The following is a 14247-nucleotide window of genomic DNA, read 5'->3' as shown; positions in this document are numbered from 1 at the left end:
AGAATCTGTTTGGGCGACGAAAAACGTTGAAAGTTTTCCACTTGTATCGCTAGCAACGGCATTAGACTTGTGTTTTTTTGTCTCAACGTGGTCTTTTACATCGCTAATTCCTCCGTGTCCGATCGAAAAATCTTGTCTGCACAAGGTGCAATTCGCGTAGTTTTCACCCTTTTTTTTTTTTTTTTAATTAATATTAGATATATAACAACGGGCGGATGGCGGGCGGGTGCAGTTCTGATCAAACGTTACATCGGGTGGATGGCGGATGGTTGACGACTTTCTGACGCGGTTGCGGATGAAATAAATTGCCTATCCGCGCATCTCTAGTGCACACCTTCAAATGGAGTTTGTCTCCTTCCTCAATGTACTTTAATTCGACACACATTCAAGTGTATGCAGCTTGCAGGTGGGAAATATGCATATAGAGAATGATGAACATACTCACTTAACTAGGAAAACTGCACAGTGTGAAGTTCAGTGATGATGATGAGGCAATGTTTATGATCAGGAGCTTTGTTCAACCTTGATGGAGTTTTGTGCTTGACTGACACATTTTTGCGCTTAAATTGAAAATTCCCGAGTTCATTTCATCATAGTTGAAAACATTTTGATGCAGTAAGTTTTAGTTGAAGGTTACGTCTGACTTTTAACAAAAAGGACACAACAGACGACACACAGTAAAAGTCTCTTTTTTTACATTTGCATGTTTTTCATATTCATGATTCACAGTAATTTGATATTTGAGTTTTTGGCGAGACACTTGCTAGAAAGATAATAATAATGTAACAATGCTTTTTACAGTTTGTCTTTTTGTCTGCTGATGCGTGTCCTTGCTGCTGCTCTGCACTGCACACAGCGTTTGATCCTTCATAATTAGATACATTTCTTGCAATGCCATTTTGTGTCTTGAGCAGCGCTTTTTTTGAACGTCTGCCTCTAAATAAATGGATGTGCAGCTGTTAGATAGAAAAAGCTTAAAAAAAATTATCATGAATTAGATACGTCATTTGAAATATAGCTTATTAGCTCATGCTTTTTTCTTTTGACTCACTGGGAGGTGCTCAAAAGACGACAGCACTTCATATGGGAACTCATATGTTGCCTTCATTTATGTGCCTAATGTTTACGAAGTTGTGTATCAATAACACAAATGTTTGCTTGTGTACTTCGGAACGCAAAGGTTGAGCTCGTTTGGTATAAAACGTGCTGACATTTAGAACTTAGTCAAGCACAGGACTGCAATGACGTCATCGTATAATTTGCATAGCTGGCCACACATGAAATTGTATCGGGGAACATCAAAGAGAGGAATAACAATGTGGGAGACAAAAGTGAGTTCAAAATATTTTAGAAACAAATACCGTTTTAATATAATGTTTGTTAAATAAATGCAAAAATACTCACATTTATTGGTTGACAAGACTCTGCAGCATCGCGTGGACATCGGGGGCAGTACCTCTGGATTGGCAGACCGGGGTGGTGGTTCCTCTCTTTAAAAAGGGGAACCGGAGGGTGTGTTCTAACTATCGTGGGATCACACTCCTCAGCCTTCCCGGTAAGGTCTATTCAGGTGTACTGGAGAGGAGGCTACGCCGGATAGTCGAACCTCGGATTCAGGAGGAACAGTGTGGTTTTCGTCCTGGTCGTGGAACTGTGGACCAGCTCTATACTCTCGGCAGGGTCCTTGAGGGTGCATGGGAGTTTGCCCAACCAGTCTACATGTGCTTTGTGGACTTGGAGAAGGCATTCGACCGTGTCCCTCGGGAAGTCCTGTGGGGAGTGCTCAGAGAGTATGGGGTTTCGGACTGTCTGATTGTGGCGGTCCGCTCCCTGTATGATCAGTGTCAGAGCTTGGTTCGCATTGCCGGCAGTAAGTCGGACACGTTTCCAGTGAGGGTTGGACTCCGCCAAGGCTGCCCTTTGTCACCGATTCTGTTCATAACTTTTATGGACAGAATTTCTAGGCGCAGTCAAGGCGTTGAGGGGATCCGGTTTGGTGGCTGCAGGATTAGGTCTCTGCTTTTTGCAGATGATTTGGTCCTGATGGCTTCATCTGGCCAGGATCTTCAGCTCTCACTGGATCGGTTCGCAGCCGAGTGTGAAGCGACTGGGATGAGAATCAGCACCTCCAAGTCCGAGTCCATGGTTCTCCCCCGGAAAAGGGTGGAGTGCCATCTCCGGGTTGGGGAGGAGATCTTGCCCCAAGTGGAGGAGTTCAAGTACCTCGGAGTCTTGTTCACGAGTGAGGGAAGAGTGGATCGTGAGATCGACAGGCGGATCGGTGCGGCGTCTTCAGTAATGCGGACGCTGTATCGATCCGTTGTGGTGAAGAAGGAGCTGAGCCGGAAGGCAAAGCTCTCAATTTACCGGTCGATCTACGTTCCCATCCTCACCTATGGTCATGAGCTTTGGGTTATGACCGAAAGGACAAGATCACGGGTACAAGCGGCCGAAATGAGTTTCCTCCGCCGGGTGGCGGGGCTCTCCCTTAGAGATAGGGTGAGAAGCTCTGTCATCCGGGCGGAGCTCAAAGTAAAGCCGCTGCTCCTCCGCATCGAGAGGAGCCAGATGAGGTGGTTCGGGCATCTGGTCAGGATGCCACCTGAGCGCCTCCCTAAGGAGGTGTTTAGGGCATGTCCGACCGGTAGGAGGCCACGAGGAAGACCCAGGACACGTTGGGAAGACTATGTCTCCCGGCTGGCCTGGGAACGCCTCGGGATCCCCCGGGAGGAGCTGGACGAAGTGGCTGGGGAGAGGGAAGTCTGGGCTTCCCTGCTTAGGCTGCTGCCCCCGCGACCCGACCTCGGATAAGCGGAAGAAGATGGATTGTTGCAATTGGGGATGTCCGATAGCATCGGACTGCCGATACTATCGGCCGATAAATGCTTTAAAAGGTAGTATCGGAAATTATCGGTATCGGTTTCAAAATTATCGGTATCAGTTTCAAAAAGTGAAATTTATGACTTTTTAAAACGCTGTGTACACGGACATAGGAAGAAGTACAGAGTGCCAATAAACCTTGAGGGCACTGCCTTTGCGTGCCGGCCCAATCACATATTATCTACGGCTTTTGACACACTCACAAGTGAATGCAATTCATATTTGGTCAACAGCCATACAGGTTACACTAAGGGTGGCCGTATAAACAACTTTAACACTGTTACAAATATGCGCCACACTGTGAACCCACACCAAACAAGAATGACTAACACATTTTGGGAGAACATCCGCACCGTAACACAACATAAACACAACAGAACAAACACCCAGAACCCCTTGCAGCACTAACTCTTCCGGGACGCTACAATATACACCCCCCGCTACCCCCCACCTCAACCCCGCCAAGCTGCTGTTTTGAGGCATGTTAAAAAAAATAATGCACTTTGTGACTTCAATAATAAATATGGCAGTGCACTTTTTTCCATAACTTGAGTTGAATTTGTTCTCTCATTTTGGAGAACCTTGTTACATTGTTTAATGCATTCAGCGGGGCATCACAACAAAATTAGGCATAATAATGTGTTAATTCCACAACTGTATATATCGGTATCGGTTGATATTGGTATCGGTAATTAGGAGTTGGACAATATCGGAATATCTGATATCGGCAAGAAAGCCATTATCGGACATCTCTAGTTGCAATACATATTTGGGCAATTTTGACCAGTATTTAAGTCAAACCATAATAACACAGTCAGACCGGATGTTGCGCAGAGCGCTGTTATTGTGAAGGAGGGAAGTGTACCGTTGTACTTAGCTTGATGAGTGTGGAGACAAACTCCTTTTTCACTCATCCGTTTCACCATTTCAAACTCAGGAATTTGCATGCATGGTGCGCGGCCCATTTACTGTTTATTCTTTCTTTCCGATTGTAATATTTATTTAATCCTGAGAAGCCAAAATCGAAATCAAGATAAATAATTTCCCAGCCCTAATGATTGATTGCCACACTTTGGTAAACTCATGGCACGGCGATACTGATCAATTCCTGGAAAAGCTGCTAGCTTCCTGATTGTTAGCTGGCAGTTAGCGCCGCTATAGCTAGCTGGCCCAGTGCCGCTAATTCAATCTTTATTTATATAGCCCCAAATCACAAGTGTCTCAAAGGGCTGCACAAGCCACAACGACACCCTCGGCACAAAGCCCACATACGGGCAAGGAAAAACTCACCCCAGTGGGACGTCGATGTGAATGACCATGAGAAACCTTGGAGAGGACCGCACATGCGGGTAACCCCCCCCCTCTAGGGGAGACCGAAAGCAATGGACGTCGAGCGGGTCCGACACAACACCGTGAGAGTCCAGTCCATAGTGGATCCAACACAACAGTAAGAGTCCAGTCCATAGTGGGGCCAGCAGGACACCATCCCGAGCGGAGATGGGTCAGCAGCGTAGAGATGTTCCCAGCCGATGCACAGGCAAGCGGTCCACCCCGGGTCCCGACTCTGGACAGCCAGCACTTCATCCATGGCCACCGGACCTGTGCCCCCCCCCGCCCCCCCTCAAGGAAAAGGGGAGCAGAGGAGAAAAGAAAAGAAACGGCAGATCAACTGGTCTAACAGGGGGGCTATTTAAAGGCTAGAGTATACAAATGAGTTTTAAGATGGGACTTAAATGCTTCTACTGAGGTAGCATCTCTAATTGTTACCGGGAGGGCATTCCATAGTACTGGAGCCCGAATAGAAAACGCTCTATAGCCCGCAGACTTTTTTTGGGCTCTGGGAATCACTAATAAGCCGGAGTTCTTTGAACGCAGATTTCTTGCCGGGACATATGGTACAATGCAATCGACAAGATAGGACGGAGCTAGACCGTGTAGTATTTTATACGTAAGTAGTAAAACCTTAAAGTCACTTCTTAAGTGCACAGGAAGCCAGTGCAGGTGAGCCAGTATAGGCGTAATATGATCAAACTTTCTTGTTCTTGTCAAAAGTCTAGCAGCCGCATTTTGTACCAACTGTAATTTTTTAATGCTAGACATAGGGAGACCCGAAAATAATACGTTACAGTAGTCGAGACGAGACGTAACGAACGCATGAATAATGATCTCAGCGTCGCTAGTGGATAAAATAGAACGAATTTTAGCGATATTACGGAGATGAAAGAAGGCCGTTTTAGTAACACTCTTAATGTGTGATTCAAAGGAGAGAGTTGGGTCGAGGATAATACCCACATTCTTTACTGATTCGCCTTGTGTAATTGTTTGGTTGTCAAATGTTAAGGTGGTATTATTAAATAAATGTCGGTGTTTCGCAGGACCGATAATCAGCATTTCCGTTTTCTTGGCGTTGAGTTGCAAGAAGTTAGCGGACAATTAATTGCTAGCTGGCAGCTAATGCTGCGGATCACTCGCTAACTTAAATATTATTGTAAATACAAGCAACATTAATGTATTTCACCATTAAATAAATCTGTACAACAATCTAAACCATACCAGCCAACCATCCCGATTTTCCCGGGAGACTCCCGAATTTCAGTGCCCCTCCCGAAAATCTCCCGGGGCAACCATTCTCCCGAATTTCTCCCGATTTCCACCCGGACAACAATATTGGGGGCGTGCCTTAAAGGGGAACATTATCACAATTTCAGAAGGGTTAAAACCATTAAAAATCAGTTCCCAGTGGCTTATTTTTTTTTTCAAAATTTTTTTCAAAATTTTACCCATCACGCAATATCCCTAAAAAAAGCTTCAAAGTGCCTGATTTTAACCATCGTTTTATACACCCGTCCATTTTCCTGTGACGTCACACAGTGATGCCGATACAAACAAACATGGCGGATAGAACAGCAAGGTATAGCGACATTAGCTCGGATTCAGACTCGGATTTCAGCGGCTTAAGCGATTCAACAGATTACGCATGTATTGAAACGGATGGTTGTAGTGTGGAGGCAGGTAGCGAAAATGAAATTGAAGAAGAAACTGAAGCTATTGAGCCATATCGGTTTGAACCGTATGCAAGCGAAACCGACGAAAACGACACGACAGCCAGCGACACGGGAGAAAGCGAGGACGAATTCGGCGATCGCCTTCTAACCAACGATTGGTATGTGTTTGTTTGGCATTAAAGGAAACTAACAACTATGAACTAGGTTTACAGCATATGAAATACATTTGGCAACAACATGCACTTTGAGAGTGCAGACAGCCCATTTCAGGCGCGCTAAGAACATATATTTTTCCACGATTTCAGCACTCAGGTTAACCATACCTAAATAGACACAAAATACTGCATTACACAAGACTACCCGAATGTACTCGAATGATTGAAAAAAATTTATGTTTTTAAGCTAAATTATTGGTAAACACAGTTTATGTATAATAATTTACGTAAAACCGCGAGTAATGAATAAAGTTTTCATCAATTAATATATTCTGTAGACATACCCTCATCCGCTCTCTTTTCCTGAAAGCTGATCTGTCCAGTTTTGGAGTTGATGTCAGCATCTGCTTTGAGTGTCGCAGGATATCCACACATTCTTGCCATCTCTGTCGTAGCATAGCTTTCGTCGGTAAAGTGTGCGGAACAAACGACTGACCATTTCGTCGGCTTTCCCCACAGCCTCGTATTTTGAACAAATTTCGTCCAATTTCTTGCCACTTTCGCATCTTTGGGCCACTGGTGCAACTTGAATCCGTCCCTGTTCGTGTTGTTACACCCTCCGACAACACACCGACGAAAGTGAGAAAATGGCGGATTGCTTCCCGATGTGACGTCACAACGAGAGCGAATAATAGAAAGGCGTTTAATTCGCCAAAATTCACCCATTTAGAGTTCGGAAATCGGTTAAAAAAATGTATGGTCTTTTTTCTGCAACATCAAGGTATATATTGACGCTTACATAGGTCTGGTGATAATGTTCCCCTTTAAATGCCTTTAGCGTCCTCTCTCACCTGAAAAGGAGACTATTATATATGTCTGTGTTATCCATAGGTTTATCTATAACCCATAAAGTAGGCAGGCACGGAGCTATTTCTCAGCGTGTGTTTATTCCAGCCGGCACGTTAACACTCAACACACAACATCCGGATTCCCATTATGCATTGCTTCAAAACTACGGCAAGTAGTAATGTCCAAAAACATAACAAAGACAAAGCAGAAGAAAAAAAGAAGAGACATGGCGACGGCGAGTAAAAAGAAGAAGTACGCTTGCAAGTTCCAAAATGGTTGGAAAAAATAATTTCAGTTCATCCAGGACAGCTAGAAGGGGAAGGGGTATGATGCCTGTACATTTTGTAGATCAGACTTCTCCATTGAACACGGTGGCCGAACGGATATACTCATTCATGAACGGATTATATATACAGGTAAAAGCCAGTAAATTAGAATATTTTGAAAAACTTGATTTATTTCAGTAATTGCATTCAAAAGGTGTAACTTGTACATTATATTTATTTATTGCACACAGACTGATGCATTCAAATGTTTATTTCATTTAATTTTGATGATTTGAAGTGGCAACAAATGAAAATCCAAAATTCCGTGTGTCACAAAATTAGAATATTATTTAAGGCTAATACAAAAAAGGGATTTTTAGAAATGTTGGCCAACTGAAAAGTATGAAAATGAAAAATATGAGCATGTACAATACTCAATACTTGGTTGGAGCTCCTTTTGCCTCAATTACTGCGTTAATGCGGCGTGGCATGGAGTCGATGAGTTTCTGGCACTGCACAGGTGTTATGAGAGCCCAGGTTGCTCTGATAGTGGCCTTCAACTCTTCTGCGTTTTTGGGTCTGGCATTCTGCATCTTCCTTTTCACAATACCCCACAGATTTTCTATGGGGCTAAGGTCAGGGGAGTTGGCGGGCCAATTTAGAACAGAAATACCATGGTCCGTAAACCAGGCACGGGTAGATTTTGCGCTGTGTGCAGGCGCCAAGTCCTGTTGGAACTTGAAATCTCCATCTCCATAGAGCAGGTCAGCAGCAGGAAGCATGAAGTGCTCTAAAACTTTCTGGTAGACGGCTGCGTTGAACCTGGATCTCAGGAAACAGAGTGGACCGACACCAGCAGATGACATGGCACCCCAAACCATCACTGATGGTGGAAACTTTACACTAGACTTCAGGCAACGTGGATCCTGTGCCTCTCCTGTCTTCCTCCAGACTCTGGGACCTCGATTTCCAAAGGAAATGCAAAATTTGCTTTCGTCAGAAAACATGACTTTGGACCACTCAGCAGCAGTCCAGCTCTTTTTTTCCTTAGCCCAGGTGAGACGCTTTTCGCGCTGTTTCTTGGTCAACAGTGGCTTGACACGAGGTATGCGGCAGTTGAAACCCATGTCTTTCAAGCGTCTCTTGGTGGTGGATCTTGAAGCACTGACTCCAGCAGCTGTCCACTCCTTCTGAATCTCCCCCACATTTTTGAATGGGTTTTTTTTCACAATCTTGACCAGGGCGCGGTGATCCCTATCGCTTGTACACTTTTTCTGACCACAGTTTTTCCTTCCCTTTGCCTCTCCATTAATGTGTTTGGACACAGAGCTCTGAGAACAGCCAGCCTCTTCAGCAATAACCTTTTGTGTCTTTCCCTCCTTGTGCAATGTGTCGATGGTTGCCTTTTGGACAGCTGTCAAATCTGAAGTCTTCCCCATGTTTGTGTAGGCTTCAGAACTGGAGTGAGAGACCATTTAAAGCCCTTTGCAGGTGTTTTGAGTTAATCAGCTGATTAGTTTGTGGCACCAGGTGTCTTCAAAATTTAACCCTTACACAATATTCTAATTTTGTGACACACGGAATTTTGGATTTTCATTTGTTGCCACTTCAAATCTTCAAAATTAAATGAAATAAACATTTGAATGCATCAGTCTGTGTGCAATGAATAAATATAATGTACAAGTTACACCTTTTGAATGCAATTACTGAAATAAATCAAGTTTTTCAAAATATTCTAATTTACTGGCTTTTACCTGTATGTATGTATGTATGTATGTATATATATATATATATATATATATATATATATATATATATATATATATATATATATATATATATATATATATAAGAAATACTAGGAAATATATACACCCCCCGCTACCCATCCGCCCCTGCAAACCCCACCCCGCGCCCCCCGTCTCTCTCTCCCATAACTAAAGTATGTGTATAAAAGTTAATATACAAGTGTTCTATTGTTGCAATAAGCGCACTATTATGTGAGCCTGTTTTTTTTGTTACTTAGTGTAGTTGGTCCGAGGTACAGCACACGTCGTCATTCAATGAAAATATTACAAATTCAGTTTGCACCCTTCGCGAAGAGAAGACTGGTATGTGGCTTAAAAATATGGCTGGCCTTTATTTCCACTTTAATTAGCCATGAGTGTGTGATGCTTTTTTTTATTGACAAATTACACAACATAGCATAAAGACGATCATTTCACGGAGAGGAGATGTCCTTCATAATAAAAGCACTATTGAAATGTTGCCAAGTCATATTAGTCAAACATATATCTCACCTCTCTTTTTGTTACAATAGTTTTCATCGTGATGAAAGTTGGAGACCTGCTCTATCGTAAAGCTGCACACTGAATTTATTATGTTCTAAGTTAAGAGGGACATACCCGTGTTAAAGAAATTGTCAGGACTTGATCTTGGGAGTTTGCTTTTCCGGGATGCAACGGAAAGTTGGCACGGGCGAGACGGGAATGGAGGTACATGATTTATTTATATTTATCAAAAAAGGAATAAATGAAAGCGCGCACAGTGGCGGAGAATAAACTATGAAAAAACAAAAAGACTATAAACATGGAACCAAAACTTACTGTGACAAGGGACATGAAGCAGGATCATAGAGGAATGGACAGAGCATAAATGTGGTGCGGTATGGGGTGCGAGGTCGTCAGAAAAACAAACTGAAAAACACTGAACTTAAATACTACAGACATGATTAACGAAAACAGGTGCGTGACTCAAGACGTGAAACAGGTGCGTGACGTGACAGGTGAAAACTAATGGTTGCTATGGTGACCAGACAAGGGAGTGAAAAGACGGAAACTAAACAAAACATGACTTAAAACAAAACATGATAATACAGACATGACAGAGCCCCTCCCTTAAGGACAGATACTAGATGTCCAAGAAAAAACTTAACAAAAGTCATGGGAGGGCGGGAGGGGGACATGGCGGTGGGTCGCCAGACCACGTGTCCCCTTAACCACCGGGGCAGAGTTAGGTGGCGGCGGCGAGTGGAACGCCGCTGCAGCAGGCGAGGCGGGCGCCCAGGGAATGGCCACATTCGCGGCCGACTGGGAGGTGGGCGCACTTGGCGTGGCGGGCGACCAGGTAGCGGCCATATCCGTGGCCGACGAGGAGGCAGGCGCGTCGTCATCGTGGCAGGCGTGGCTTGGCGTGGTGAGTCAGGCGGCGTGGCGCGTCAGGCGGCGAAGCTCGGCGTGGCGCGTCAGGCGGCGAAGCTCGGCGTGGCGCGTCAGGCGGCGAAGCTCGGCGTGGCGCTTCAGGCGGCGAAGCTCGGCGTGGCGCGTCAGGCGGCGAAGCTCGGCGTGGGTCTTGGTATAGGTCTTGGTCTTGGCGTGGGTGTTGGTCTTGGTGTGGGTCTTGGCATGGCGGGTCTTGGTCTTGGCATGGCGGGTCTTGGTCTTGGCATGGCGGGTCTTGGTCTTGGCATGGCGGGTCTTGGTCTTGGCATGGCGGGTCTTGGTCTTGGCATGGAGGGTCTTGGTCTTGGCATGGCGGGTCTTGGTCTTGGCATGGCGGGTCTTGGTCTTGGCATGGCGGGTCTTGGTCTTGGCATGGCGGGTCTTGGTCTTGGCATGGCGGGTCTTGGTCTTGGCATGGAGGGTCTTGGTCTTGGCATGGCGGGTCTTGGTCTTGGCATGGCGGGTCTTGGTCTTGGCATGGCGGGTCTTGGTCTTGGCATGGCGAGTCTTGGTCTTGGCATGGCGAGTCTTGGTCTTGGCATGGCGAGTCTTGGTCTTGGCATGGCGTATCTTGGTCTTGGCATGGCGTATCTTGGTCTTGGCATGGCGTGTCTTGGTCTTGGTCTTGGCTTAGCGGGTCTTGGTCTTGGACTTGTTGAGCTGGTACCGGAGCTTGGCGTCGTGGAGCTGGTACCGGAGCTTGGTGTCGTGGAGCTGGTACCGGAGCTTGGCGTCGTGGAGCTGGTACCGGAGCTTGGCGTCGTGGAGCTGGTACCGGAGCTTGGCGTCGTGGAGCTGGTACCGGAGCTTGGCGTCGTGGAGCTGGTACCGGAGCTTGGCGTCGTGGAGCTGGTACCGGAGCTTGACGTCGTGGAGCTGGTACCGGAGCTTGGCGTCGTGGAGCTGGTACCGGAGCTTGGCGTCGTGGAGCTGGTACCGGAGCTTGGCGTCGTGGAGCTGGTAGTGCAGGTGGAGGTGGTCTTGCTGGGGGTTGCGGCTTGGCATGGTAAAAGACTGGTAAGGGCGGTCGTGCTGGAGGCTGTGGCTTGACAGGTCGGAAGACTGGTGGTGGCGGCCATGAGGGAGGCTGTGGCTTGACAAGGTGATGCTGATCCACCCCACCTGAACAATTCCCAGCCCTAGCCCCCCCCTCAAGGGGCGGATACCAGACGCGCTCCCTGCGGTCTGGAACTCTCTGTAGGGGTGGGCGGAGGAGGGCAGAAACTTCCCCATTAAATTGTCCAAATTGTCTTTCTTGTGCCTGGGATTGAGTGGGTGAAAAAAAATTGTTTTGTGTCTTGGGTGTGGCTTGAGTCCTGGGGAGCGGGGAATCAAAAGAAAAAGAATTCAGAAAAAAAAAATCCTGGTCTTTGACGTCATCCGGGCGAAGACGGGCTGGCTGCTGCTTGCTTCCGCCCGGAGGGGGAGGGGCTTGTGGGAGCGGCGTGTCCTGCAGGCTCGCGGAAGTTCTACCCGACATCCTTCGTCGGGAGCGGCGCTTCCGCGACTGAGGTGACGCTGTGTCGTCCTGGGACCAAATGAAGTCTCTATACTCCATGGAGGAGTAGCGCCGCGTTTCCTCCTCCATCGCGCACAGGACCGCCCAGGAAGCCTCGTCGAACATGTCCAACTCAGGTGCGGAAAAGCGGGTCTGCTGACGACCTACTGTCAGGACTTGATCTTGGGAGTTTGCTCTTCCGGGATGCAACGGAAAGTTGGCACGGGCGAGACGGGAATGGAGGTACATGATTTATTTATATTTATCAAAAAAGGAATAAATGAAAGCGCGCACAGTGGCGGAGAATAAACTATGAAAAAACAAAAAGACTATAAACATGGAACCAAAACTTACTGTGACAAGGGACATGAAGCAGGATCATAGAGGAATGGACAGAGCATAAATGTGGTGCGGTATGGGGTGCGAGGTCGTCAGAAAAACAAACTGAAAAACACTGAACTTAAATACTACAGACATGATTAACGAAAACAGGTGCGTGACTCAAGACGTGAAACAGGTGCGTGACGTGACAGGTGAAAACTAATGGTTGCTATGGTGACCAGACAAGGGAGTGAAAAGACGGAAACTAAACAAAACATGACTTAAAACAAAACATGATAATACAGACATGACAGAGCCCCTCCCTTAAGGACAGATACTAGATGTCCAAGAAAAAACTTAACAAAAGTCATGGGAGGGCGGGAGGGGGACATGGCGGTGGGTCGCCAGACCACGTGTCCCCGTATCCACCGGGGCAGAGTTAGGTGGCGGCGGCGAGTGGAACGCCGCTGCAGCAGGCGAGGCGGGCGCCCAGGGAATGGCCACATTCGCGGCCGACTGGGAGGTGGGCGCACTTGGCGTGGCGGGCGACCAGGTAGCGGCCATATCCGTGGCCGACGAGGAGGCAGGCGCGTCGTCATCGTGGCAGGCGTGGCTTGGCGTGGCGCGTCAGGCGGCGAAGCTCGGCGTGGCGCGTCAGGCGGCGAAGCTCGGCGTGGGTCTTGGTATAGGTCTTGGTCTTGGCGTGGGTGTTGGTCTTGGTGTGGGTCTTGGCATGGCGGGTCTTGGTCTTGGCATGGCGGGTCTTGGTCTTGGCATGGCGGGTCTTGGTCTTGGCACGGCTTAAATACTACAGACATGATTAACGAAAACAGGTGCGTGACTCAAGACGTGAAACAGGTGCGTGACGTGACAGGTGAAAACTAATGGTTGCTATGGTGACCAGACAAGGGAGTGAAAAGACGGAAACTAAACAAAACATGACTTAAAACAAAACATGATAATACAGACATGACAGAAATAGGTTTATTTTTATCAAGTTAAGCAGGAAATATTTCTGTTCAAGACAAAAATGTTGCCGTATGACATTCTAACTACAAAATTGCATTTGTGTCCAAATATTAGGGTATTTTTAAAGAACATTCTATCAAATAGTAACCTGTGATTAATCATGATTAATCACATATTTGAAGTGTGATTAATCTGATTTGAAAAATAGTCACTTGACAGCCCTAGTACAAACACATTACTGTGTGAACAACAAATATATTTAATTGTGTACATTGAGTCTACAGGTTGTGCTCTCTTAGAACACAGTAATAAATATGAATATTTACACATGCACGTGTCTACAACAGGAAGTGAACCCACATGATATCAAATAAACGGGAAGTAAAGCACGTCACTTTGCTGAAATTATTTAAAACAACTTTTTAAAACCTTTACAAATTTAAACAGAAGAAAATAAATATATTTTAACACTCAAATAAGAATAATAGGGCAAGAATATTTATTACTGGTGCACTGAAATTTTGGTTGTCAGCCGAAAAACTTTTATCACCAGAAGAGCAACAAAAGAAGCATGCGATTGTATGGAATGGAGGCGACATGTCTTCCATGTGGATGTACTTAAACACGTTCCAGAAAGACAGCAATCTGCAAAATGTGGAAATATTAAGAGGTTTTTCAAAAAGGGGAAGCACAGCTGAGGATAGTGTGTGTGTGTGTGCGTGCGTACGTGCGTGCGTGCGTGCGTGCGTGCGTGCGTGCATGCGTGTGTTTGAAGAATGTGTGTATGAGGGCTTACAGCAGCACTCACTGTTCATCCATGACAAGTCAAGAGTTTCCAAACAAGAGTAACCATAACAGCAAAAAATATATACAGGTAAAAGCCAGTAAATTAGAATATTTTGAAAAACTTGATTTATTTCAGTAATTGCATTCAAAAGGTGTAACTTGTACATTATATTTATTCATTGCACACAGACTGATGCATTCAAATGTTTATTTCATTTAATTTTGATGATTTGAAGTGGCAACAAATGAAAATCCAAAATTCCGTGTGTCACAAAATTAGAATATTACTTAAGGCTA

The 14247-nt window shown here is 45.9% G+C and overlaps 1 protein-coding gene across 2 annotated transcripts in view; it reads left to right on the top strand.

The window, feature by feature from the left end:
- Positions 1 to 14247, top strand: part of LOC133570836 (receptor-type tyrosine-protein phosphatase gamma-like) — a 519637-nt gene that overhangs the window by 310955 nt on the left and 194435 nt on the right. The window lies entirely within an intron of this gene.

This window comes from Nerophis lumbriciformis, linkage group LG28 (genome assembly GCF_033978685.3).
Source record: "Nerophis lumbriciformis linkage group LG28, RoL_Nlum_v2.1, whole genome shotgun sequence".
NCBI lineage: Eukaryota > Metazoa > Chordata > Actinopteri > Syngnathiformes > Syngnathidae > Nerophis > Nerophis lumbriciformis.
Note: the sequence above shows the minus strand (reverse complement) of the source record. Positions and strands in the feature narration are given on the sequence as shown.